We start from the raw sequence: 12,178 nt of genomic DNA on the forward strand, positions 1-12,178 counted from the left end.
AAGTACTTAGCACTGTGTCAGGCTCATCATAAGAACTCAGGACACATTATTTACAGACCATGGCATTTACAAAGTTGTTTAATCCACATTTAGGCAATCTGGAGCTTAAAATCAATATGGGGGAAGTGGGGTGACTAGGAAGTCTCACTACGAATTACAATTTAAATTAAAATATTTGTGCTTGTAAAGAAAAGTAAGACAAGGAAAAAATTATTTCTAGTTTAGGTGGTAAAAAGTGCAGGAACAGGAGATTTTGAGCTTAGTCTTGAAACCAATGTATGCAGGACTTCTCCTTTATGCATTTCATGCAGCTTGCCTCAAGTCTTCTTTGGTCATAAATCCCCAGAACTGAATCTGACTCCATCTCTTTAGATAATATGACTGTCAATCTAGTTTAGGGACAGACAGATGATGTGAGCCATTGGAGCTATAGGTGAAGGTTGTAACCAGAGCACAAAGGTGGAGCTATGTCCTCTGCTCTGGCTGATTCCATGGGCCCCTTGATGCAACCAGCCTCCTGCAGCCATTCAGGAGAAAACTCTTTTAATTCTTCTTCCAGTCGCTTCCTTGCAGACCAGGCTGATTTACTTGATGGTAGAGATGGGATGGTTTTGGTGTGAGTCATTCCAAGGGTATGAGGCAGGGAAGAGCTGAGCTGCCCTAAGTGTTTCAAGTGCCACTTGAGCACCAGATGACTAGGAGCTGAGTCTGTCCGGGGAGGAGTCATGCTGCAGGGAGAGGCCATGATGCTCCAGCCACCCTAGAAGGCTCAATCCACAGCTCCCTCCCACTAACACGGTGCTCTGGCTCAGCAAGCCCTTCTCTGGTGGTGTTTCCAGAAAAGGAAATCCCTCTGGCTTGTGCTTTAGTGTCTCGCCCCAGTGTTACAGTTCTGCCATTTTAATGCATGGCCCCGAGCTGGGGAACACACCAGATCATGACTTGTTCCAGGGTCCATTACAGTCTCCCTTTGTTTTCTAGGCATTAATTCCCTCATGGCTAATTCCTTCATTTTAGAAATTTACATTAAATAAATATACTTAATATATAGTATTTAATATTTTAATACATTTAATTTTATTTTGTATATTAAATAATATATTTAATAATAATACATATTTAATGTAATTTTCCATAATATATGCATGTATTAGGGGAATGGTGTAATGGCCTCCCACATACCCATTACTTACACAATTATAATGAACAAAATAGTTTCTAAAAAGTCATTCAAAACACATATGTCTTGTCATCCAGGACAACTTGCTCCATATTTACATAACTATTTAAATATGTATGTAAATAAATACTTATGAATATTATAAATAATCAAATATTTATATAATACTTGCTCTATATTTACATAAGTAAGTGTCCTAGTGGCCTTTCAAAGAACAAGGAATGTTAGTCTTTAGGTATTTTCTGACTTCATATCACCTAGAATCAGACCAATCTCTAGTTAAAGAAAACAAAATCACAAATGCTCACATACACACGTACAAAAATTTCACCTCTGGCCAAGACTCCCGGTTATGCTCCCATTCTTGTTTGATTGGTCACAAAGCCTTAGTATCTGTCTGTATCCATAGATTCATCTTACACTTGAAACTCCTAACCTTTTCCATCATGTTGCTCTTCTCACCTCTCTACACAAGCTGCTGTAGGGACATGAAACTGAGAAATTGTGCTCTGGGCCACATCAGAGCCCCAGGGCTGTACCAAGTCACTATGAAGGCTGTTCCTTGAGTCCTCACCCTCCCTCTGCTCTTTTGTCTGCCCTCTGTCACCTCCTTGTGTTAGTTAAGTCCATATCTCTCACCCCCACAAGACTGAATGTAGGAGTCACGACCTGTTCATCAACAAACCACCTAGAGTAAAATGCATAGATACGGCAGCTAATCCATGTTCTAAAAAGCCTGGCTCAGAGATTCAGTCTCTGCCGCCCACTCTTTCCAGACACACTGCTCTTGCATGCAAATCATAACTGCTTCCTGTTGCCTAGTGTTATCAAATTGATACAGCTCAACTTGGTGATGGAAGTCTTCTGCCCAAACTCCCGCCTTTCTCGCAGCTGGTATCAGTCCTCTCACAAAGACTCTATGACTGACTGAAAGTAGGCCATTCTCTGTTTCTCAGCCAGAACATGCCCTTTCTCTGAGCCTCAGCACATTCTATTCCCTCTCTCCTTTTCTCTCCTAACTGTCTTTCAGTTCCTCCCAAACTTCTCTGCATAAAGAAGCCATTCTTCCAACTTCTCATTCTCTGCTGGGGAAGGCTTTGGGCCTCACACACTTCCTTTAACTTCCATCTCTCTTTCTTTAGCAAAGACTTCATTCAGGAAGGATTCACCTTCCTTGCCTGGAGGGTCTGTTTTCCTAACCAGACCCAGACCCAGACCCTTGAAGGCTGATGCTTTTTCATCATGCCAGCACAGTGCAGAGATTGTCATCAGGAAAACACTCAATAAATGTCACTGACCAATGTGCAGCAATAAAAGTTTTGCTCTCTTTGTTTCTGTGATAGAAACTTCTCTCACAAAAAGAGGATGAACTTCTTGACCTCCAAGTTGTTGTTATTCTTGTTTTTAAACACGCAGAACAATGATATATCCCTAAGCTTGTTTCCCTCAATGTTTCACACCACTTAGACTAATGAAAGAAATTCGTCATTTAGGTGCTCGTTTCAACTGCAATGTACTAGGAAGTACTACAGGAAAAAAAAAAAAAACCCTATGGCTATAGACTGCTTCTTGAAATAAAAATACCTGCCCTTTCTTTATGACAGAAAAAAAAGAAAAGAAAAATACTTTGTGCTGGCAAGGGGCAAGTTCAGGCATCTAATGGATCTTTTTGTCAGCTGTCATTTGTTTCTACCAAGTGCTACATACCCTTTACCAGAGATGAATACTGCTCCTGTCTACAGACAGACCTGGGGTGGCTTGGGGTGGGTTGTAGGCATTTCAAAGTCATTCTTCTTCTACATCTCTGCCTGTGTTGTTCAAGTGCCTATTTTCAATTTGCAGTTGTGCTGGGAAAATGTTTTGATTCTTGATTTAAAATGTGCACTCCCAGAAGGTTCCAAGAGGGTTTCAGGCAGAGAGATAAAGCCTGTCTCTTTATGCTTCTATGTGGCTTGTGCTCTGTGGCAATAATACATACCCCACACTGTGCTCAAATCCCTGGTTTTATAAAAGTCAGTCTGATTCCTATTGGGTGGGTCTTTTGACTTGCGAGTACTGTTTTGTGAGGAAGCGAGCCATTGCAGTAGTCTCTCTCATCCTGTCTTTGTTTCCCATACTATATATGATTCTCAGGAAAACTGTAGAATGAAAAGCACAGGGGAAACTGAAACTGCAATGAAAAAGTCAGCTGTAAACAGTCTATCTGACACCGCTGACTGCAGTTAAAAGATGCTGTTTTTTGAAGATAATAAGGCTCAGGTTCTATGCTAAATCAGGGGCGGAACAAACATTCAGGCACCAACCAGCCGAGTCCCAAACTACCCAGGACAACTCAGGCCCACGAACTCTTTTTCCCAGGTAATATAATCTGCAAATAAATCATGTCCAAGAAAGCTGAGTGAAAGTTTAAATACATTATGAACTCAGACTGTTAAGCCAAGAACATACAATCAGACTCTGTCTGTAGCCAGAGGGGCTTGATCTCACCTCAAAAACAGCCTTCCGTCTAACAAAATACCAAAAAGGCTTCCAAAAATTGTACCAACTGCAGCCAAAATGTATCTTTCATCGCATTAGCAAAGTGCTGTAAACTCCCGGGAGAGGAGATTCTCTATTTATGCAGAATGTTGTCATCTAGATGCTGGCATTTACTAGATGTTATTTCATAACATTTTTTTTCCCCAATCAAACTGGCTGGATTGAATTTCAAAACTGAGCTTTCTTTTTGGTGGTGGTGGGGGGGGATGGGGAGGTTGAAGAGCATCAAATCAAAATCTAATGAAGTTTCTAATGCTCAAATAAATAATCACTTGACATTTATTGCCATGCTTGGCAATCTGCAGAAATGGAATAGAGCAGAGATGCCTAAAGCCCCATTTCCCACAGATTTACATTACACTACCACACAGAATTAAGCTGACATAAGCTCTTTAAGACCCACTAAAGCAGCAGATTTTACACAACTTGTTTAGATTTTTTTTCCTTCACCATGATCCCATATTCCCTGAATAACTCTTTCTATCCATTTTCTATTCCTTGTTCTTTTGAGAGGCCTGCTGGAGCCTTCCCTTCATGTCATTTCAGGCTATAACCCTGCAGTTTGAGTTTATCTAAGCCGTAAAATGCAACAGTAATTTATATGCTCCCTTACTCCAGCCTCCTCTGAGGCACTGGCTGCCAGCTGTCTACCCAGCAGTTTAAAGAAAGAGCTGTAATGAGCAAGAGCGTGGCGGCGGAGGGGGCGGCACCACATCAGAGCGCTTTATTTCTGCTCCCTTAGTGCACACTGGATCCACATAAATGGCATTTTCTGGTGCTGACTGACAGTGCTGTAACCTCCTTCCTCCCCTTCAACCTCCCCTCCCCCCTCCCGCCTCACACCAGCCTTCGGGGACAGGTTTTCTTGTTTCTTCCTTTCATTTCTGAGTCAAGGAGAACAGAGTGAAAAGATGAGAGGAAACCTGGGGCAGCTGTGATGTGGTGTGGGGTGTGAGTTTCCAGTGCAAACCTTGCCCCTCTGTATCAAGAATATGCTCTTGCAGCCACAAGACAAAGCTTCCCAGTAGCTTAATGCACTCCACACCGTCAGATTTTAGCTGGGCTATTGTGGGTATATTTTTTGATGTGATACAGTTGAGGTTTCTTTTCTTTTTAAAAATAATCCAGCAGTACGCTTATTTGCCTTATATTAAACAAAAAAATAGGGCACAGTTACTTAAGTCTCAAACCCAAAATCTACTCCCCCAGCATGCTGTACTCTCCAATCTGGGGGAGTAAAATACGCCCCCTTCCACACACAGTGGTATATACAACAAGTTTGGGGAGTATAATTCAGCACCAAGCAACCACAAAGGATTTTCCCCATATAGTACTAAAATCATATGGCTTTCTTTTGCCAGTTCATTGAAAAAACTCCCACTGGACAAAAGGGAAAGAAAAGGTTTGAAACTCTCTGTATATATGTCGAGTATTCAAGCTGTCACTATGTTGGAGACAGGGATACACCCTGACAAAGGATCCAATTCCCTCCCCGTGAGGTTTCGGAATGTGTTGACTATTAACATCTCCCAGGAAGTCCTTGTCACTTTAGGATTCATATCTCCCAGATCTCCCTTTAGCTTTATGAAATCTCGATTTCTGTCCAAAACTGATATACCTTGGCAGACACTGGCAAAGCAAAAGTCACGAGCTATGTTGAACAAGGCTGTGGTCCAGATCAGAGGAATGCAGTCTGAAGGAAGAGGGGAGCAGTAGTTAACTCTTACAGGTGCTGGTTCTTGATTCAGTCACAACAGATAGGTCTTTTCGTATTATTTGTCTTGTCTTAGTCAAGTCCATAGGCCACAACTGTACTTTCTACTGAGAAATGATTCACCAGTCTGACAAAGACTTCAGATATCTTCTGTGTGTGTGTGTGTGACTCTCACTGTTGATTCTTCCACAGCTGAAAAATGTAGGGAAGATTCTCATGTTTAGGAAATGTAAATTTCCCTGAGGTTTCACAGTTCAGAGGGGAATAATAATTTCTCTCTGACTGTGTAATGTGATAGCTTTGTGATGTTTCATTATAACTATAATATGGGGGGAATTTATAGAGAGAAAACAGGAGAAAGCTAACTTGAAGGTACTCTTTATTAATCCTTGTATGCTTTTAGTAAAAGATAAATTTGACTCTCTCTAACCTTTCTTCTCATTTCCCTTCCAAATGGTACTAGATTTATGAAGAAAGAAAGTAGATCTGAAAGACCCATGTATTTCTGGTGTTTTCTAAATGCATAACACACAGCCATTTTGCTGTTGAGGAATGGCAATATGAATGTACTTAACTGGTTCTAAGATCTTTGAGGGCAGGGGAACAAAACGCCACCACAAAATGTCTCTCTGGCATGCTGACTATTTCAGGCTGAAAACAATCAAGACCCAAAAGACTCAGGAAGAAAATTCAACCTTCCCATTTACTACCTGAAGAATTTAGAAAGAGGGCCTGTTCTTAGAATAGAGCTAACCCCAGAGGTATCTGCAAAAAACATGTGCTAGATGTTGTGGGGGAAACTCTAGGCAGGACCTAGAAATCAGAGTTCACTGTGTGTCCTATTGTCTCTGCCTGGCCCAGCAAACATTTATTTATCAAACATTTGCTTTTCCATTTCCATACCAATTGCCTGCCCCAAACCACAAGCCCCAAATCACTACCCCCAACATTCTTTTTTATCTTTAGCTGAAGATGGCATTTAATATGAGGGCTTTGGCCATTTTGGCAGGTTACTCAGTTTTCCTGGGTCTCTTCCATGCATACATGTTATTAAACTTTGGTTTGATTTTCTCCTGTTAATTGCTTAATATCAATTTAATTCTTAGACTAGCCAGAACAACCTAGAAATGTAGAGAAAAATGTCTTCCTCCCCAATAGAAGTACAAAGGTCCCAGAAGTCTTCTAAGAAATAAACTTTGGAAAGCAAAAGAGATATACCCTATCCTACTTAAAATTAAAATCTGAGCAGTTTTACAACCCCAAAGCAACATGAAATACAGTTGACCCTTGAATAATGCAGGTTTGAACTGCATGAGTCCACTCATACGCAGATATTTTTCAATAGTAAATACTACAGTACTACACAGTCCATATAGTTGGTTGAATCTGCAGGTGTGGAGGGACTGAGGATACAGAGGACCAACTGGAAACTGTATGCAGATTAACCCCCAAGTTAGTCAAGGGTCAATCATACAGTGACTAGGAAAAGTGCAGGACAAGGAGAAGGCAGACTGGCCAGATATACCAACCTTTTGGAAAATTCTGAGCATAAACCATAAGTCATGAAGCAATCATACCTCTCACTTTTTTTGTGTGTTGGTGGAGGTTTGGGGGAGTAAGAGGATAACAGTGGTGGGGAATCATTTTTCATTTAAATGGAGGAAGCAGATGAATCATTGACATTTGATGATATATTGCAAGGGGTATTTTTAAAATGTGATGTTTTAAAACCTGGAATTGATTGTTGATCCTTCTAAGTCAACATTTGTTTTTCAATGACGTTCAAACTGGCTGATTTACTTTAAAGAAATTATCATTATACTGAATTAATTATGCTTTTCAATATGTAAAAAAGCTTAATCCACTTTTATATTATAGACTTGGATACACTATAAATTAAAGTCTCCCAATCAAACAAAACCAAAACAAATAAAATTTTCAACTACCTCTAAAGGTGGAGATTAGCATATCACTGCTTTTCAGCAGGAAGACCTTGTGATAAGAGCAGAAGTAAAAAAAACAAAAACAAAAACAAAACAAAAAAATGGGGAAAACGATGCAGGATAAAAGAGTAGAAATGATTTTAAAAGATGTCAGGTGTAGATTCTGCTAAAGAGTGACTAGCAGAATGCATGAACCTGACATCTGTGAGTCATGCTCTCTGTTTCGGTTCTGAGCAAGGTCCCTAGAAAAACTGAAGAGATGAATCAAAGTAAATGGCCTCAACCCTAGAAAATAATACATAAAGAATAATGGTGTAGAGGCTGGACAATAATCAGGATGACTTATTTATATATCTTTGCTTGAATTTAATGTCCTTTGTACTAACTGTGATTTGAGGCTACTCTTAGGGTTTAAAAAGAAACTCTCCAGCAGTGTGTAATATCGTATGAGCCAATTCCTTGCCCATTCCCAATCCAAAATTCCCCTTTAGATTAACAAGTCACTTTTAGAACATTCTCACTATATTTAGTAGTGAGTTATCTATCCATTACAACTGCTGGCATAGGAAATGCTAGCCTCTAGACCCAAGTTTCACATCACAGGGGTTGTTACCACCCTTCCCTAAATTACCAAGTACTAATTTGACCTGATGATGTGACATTCATTACAAGCTCCTTTTAAAAAAAATCTACACTTTTAGATTTTCTTAACCTAAATATATATGCTCAGAATATTTGCATACACGTGTGCGCGCACACACACACACTCACACATACACACAGCCTAACTTTGAAAGTATTCTTCTTTAAGATGGGAATTTCATTTTGCACCTGAGTTAACTGAATAGCCACATGGAGCAAATGTTTTTCCTCTGCACAGAAATGTGGCAGGTAATAAAGCTGTCTTTGTAGCAAACTGAAAACTCACTACGTAAAAAAGCACTAATTTGGCGACTATGTTAAACACACATTTATATAAAATAGTTCCGGCCCTAGAGGAGCTTATAACTAGTGAGGAGGGGAAAAAAGCTTACAAAATTTGGAAAATTGCCAGCAACAGTCAGAAATAAGTGCCATATGAGTGGTGTAGAGAATAAGGGCTCTCAAATTTCAGAGCAGGGAAGCGCTGTTTGGGATTGGGGTGGCCTTGGAAACAAAGTTATGGGTTTAAACTTGGAAAAGGAAAGGGCTACACAGATAAGAAAAACGAGAAAGACACACCAAGCAGGAGATGGGGAATAAGAGTAGAAAATACTATAGAAAAAAGCAGGGATATGAACATGGGAGCAAACACTCTCTTGAAGTGAAGGGGTGAACAAATGTTTATTAAGATTTTATTAAGATACCACAGGTGCCAAGCACTGTCTTATTTACTGAGGATATAAAAGTGATAAGGCCTCTGACATTCAAAGATCCCTAATAACAAACTATCCTATTGGGCAGCATGATGTAATGGCCCTAGGCCCATCCTGGCTCTGTAGGAAACATAACCCTTGTTACGACTCACCATGTCTCACAAAATAATAAATACACATCCACATACATTACAGGGACCAAATAAATTCAGCACAAATTCATTTTGGGCTTACTGTGTCCAAGCACCATTTAACTACAGGACTGAGAGCATGCCTGGTGATTAGAACAAGGAGGCAGACTAGAAAAGTGGCTAAGAGCATAAACTTTTAATACCTTTGACCTGGGTTCCAGATCTTTCACTTACTAGTTTGCAACCATGAACAATTTAACCTCTCTCAATCTCAGTTTCCTCATCTTTAAAATAAAAATAACAGTAACACCTACTTCCTGGAGCTCCTGTGAGAGGTCTACCATAAAATTGATGAAAAGAACATGTAAGTGCTCAAAGGATGTTAGCTGTTAAGAATGCTCTGTGAAACTAAACTCATTCTCTGCAACCTGTACCCTCCTTCCTCTTCCCCTTATGGTTCAGCAGCCTGATTTCCAACTTGTTTTCCTCTTGGGAATGAATAGGGGTTGGGGAGGTAGGGAAAATTACAAGAGTAGCTCACATTATTTGAGAGCAGACTGATTGTGTGCCAGGCACTGTTCTAAGCAACTTACATGTATGAATTCATAATAATGGGTACATTATTTCAGTAAAATATTTATTTGTACAGATCATAGTTCTAATAAGTTGCTATATGTCATTAAAAAAAATTAACCCCAAATAATCTTGGCATAGAAAAAAATTTGCCTGTGTGCAGAAAAGGCAGGGCAAGAAAACTAAAAATAGAATCTACCTGTTTTATTAAGTGGTTTTGTTTCTCTTTAATCTTCGTGTCTGGTGGGGGAAAACAAGACTACCACACACATTCTCACTGTGAGACAAGAAGGAGCCCCATGACAATCTCAGGCAGGAGTTTACACATAACAAACAGCATGAACATATAAACTGATGGGGATACCCATAGTCCTAATTTTAACACTTGAACATTCTCCACATTGTAATATGTAATTAGCTATAAATTAAACAACAATGAGGAGGGGCATTTTGAAGCAACTCTGACATCCTTGAAATTTAGGTGTTTGATGTGCTGTGGACAACTTCCTTGGACAATTAATCAGAAATAAAGGAAAGCTTCATTCAGAAAACGACATGACTGCTGTTCAAAACTAAACGCATTTTTAAAATTGAGGGGTTTTGTTTTTTTTTTTTACGAAGTGGAAATAAACACAATGAAGAAAATATTTCATTGCAACAGTCAATGTTTGTTTTTTAGGAAGAGTTTTCTGGATTACCATAATAATATTACTTACAAATAATGTAGCACTTTGGTCATTTCAAATTACTACTTTTTAAAAAAAACTTCATAAATTTACACTTAGAATCGATACTGATTGTACGACTATTGTCCAAAACTGTAGGACACAATTTCCTATTTTTTGAACCAGGACTTATGAAAACATCTGAAATATTTATGGACTTCAAATGGTATTTACCAGACAATCATATAAGAAGGTAAGAGCAAATGAATGGGAAACATATCATTAATAGTTCTTTTAACAATATGGAGAGCTTTAAAAAGAAGGGCTAATTTGTTTGGCAAAATGACAAGTCTTGGTCCACAACTAAGATGCTAAATCACAAAAGCATGTTTGGCGATAATTCTCGGACTCAGAGAGTAATTCTAACTCAGTGCTTACCTCATTGTAGAAAGGCTTTTGGAAAACATACTCATTAAATGATCTAAGTCCTACAGGCCTCAACACATTCTGTGTTTAACCTGCTACTTCCGGCCTTAAAGAAATGAAGTCTCCATTCTCAGCAGGAAATTTTCTTTCTTGGCTGAGACTTAGAGCTCAGGGAACAAACCAGAGATAAATCAATAAAAATCTCTACGCTAGAATTTCCTTGTTAGGGGAAAAGAATGGAGACAAATGAGGTTTGGGATTTTATTCTTTTCTTATAATCCCCTTTTGAATTTCCTAGGCTATTCCTTGCTTTTATTATTTTTCCTATTTTCCCAAACTTCCATGATCAACATCATTCCTAAAGCCTCTCCAGTTTCATTCATTTCTGCTTCATCTTCAGATTCTCCTTTGAATCCTCCCACTTTCTGGAGCACCAGATCCATTTGGGGACCTAATGGTTGTATGGAAGTCTGTGTGCATTTATACACATACATACAGATTTGCGATTGAGATAACTTCACATAGCAGAATTTGGGGGTAACCAGGGATAGGGAGGTCGTGGTTACAGTGTCTGAGAGCCATAGTCTATCGATGAGGAACCAGAGACCCAGAGGATTTGACTGGCCTTAAGTCATCTGTAGGCTAACTGCAGAGCCAGAAGCTGATCCCAGGCCTTTTGACTCCAAGGACCTGTCTGCTTTGTGATGCAGCAGAGTGTTTTCAAAAACGTCAGAAGCAGCATGGATAGAAAGTTCAAGATTAGTTTTCAGTGCTGTACTTCTTCCAACACCAATTCACATGTAGCACAAAGGTCTAAGGATAAATGAGTTCACATAGTTTGACGTTCGAAAGAAAAACAAAGGAAAGGAAATGAGTACTTCAGGAGGGAGTCAGATTATGTTACCCGGAGTCTTATCCTTAAGTTCAAGAAGTGAAGTCAGGCAACACAGAGGAACCACTTGGTTTAGAATTCCTCTGAATTCCTTTAGTCCCTCAGGCCAGTTAAAGTGAAATGATCTGACAGTTCTGCATCTGCTAGTGATTGAAGGCAAATGGGACGCATTGTGCTAGTTCCCCTTCAAGAAATATATAGTGCACAAGGCTATTGTGAAAGTAAACACTGCACACTGCACACTGCAACCGACCCGCTCTGACTAATAAACGTGGAGACACCTCCAACATATGGGGAACTGATGCTCGAACACAGGAAGAGTTACCAAAAACGTGCCAGAGAGGTAACGCAGAAATAATTTATTGCAAAGATGTGTGTTAGTTCCCATGTTATCCTCAATATTTAGTCTGTTACAGAGAGTTATGTTTACAATGAAACGCTCTTGAGAGCCCCCCATCCCCAAACCCTCCCCCCAACTTCAGTTCTCTAAACATTCTTCCCTGGCAGACTGTGTGATGACATAATAGAAGTATGATTATCTAGGGGAACTTCACAGGCATTTAAACCAACATTACTGGCACAAAGCATTGGAAAGACTCCCATATGGACTTGTAATGGGCTGTGATTAAGTAAAAATAAAATTTGTATTTACTAAGGGGTGCGATTCATGACAAAAGGAGGTAAAATAAGGCCAAGCTGCTTGCACTTATCCTCCTAGATTGAATCATAAATGACTGTGAAATGGAAATGGACCCCTTTCC

This window comes from Camelus dromedarius, chromosome 3, assembly GCF_036321535.1.
Source record: "Camelus dromedarius isolate mCamDro1 chromosome 3, mCamDro1.pat, whole genome shotgun sequence".
Lineage (NCBI taxonomy): Eukaryota > Metazoa > Chordata > Mammalia > Artiodactyla > Camelidae > Camelus > Camelus dromedarius.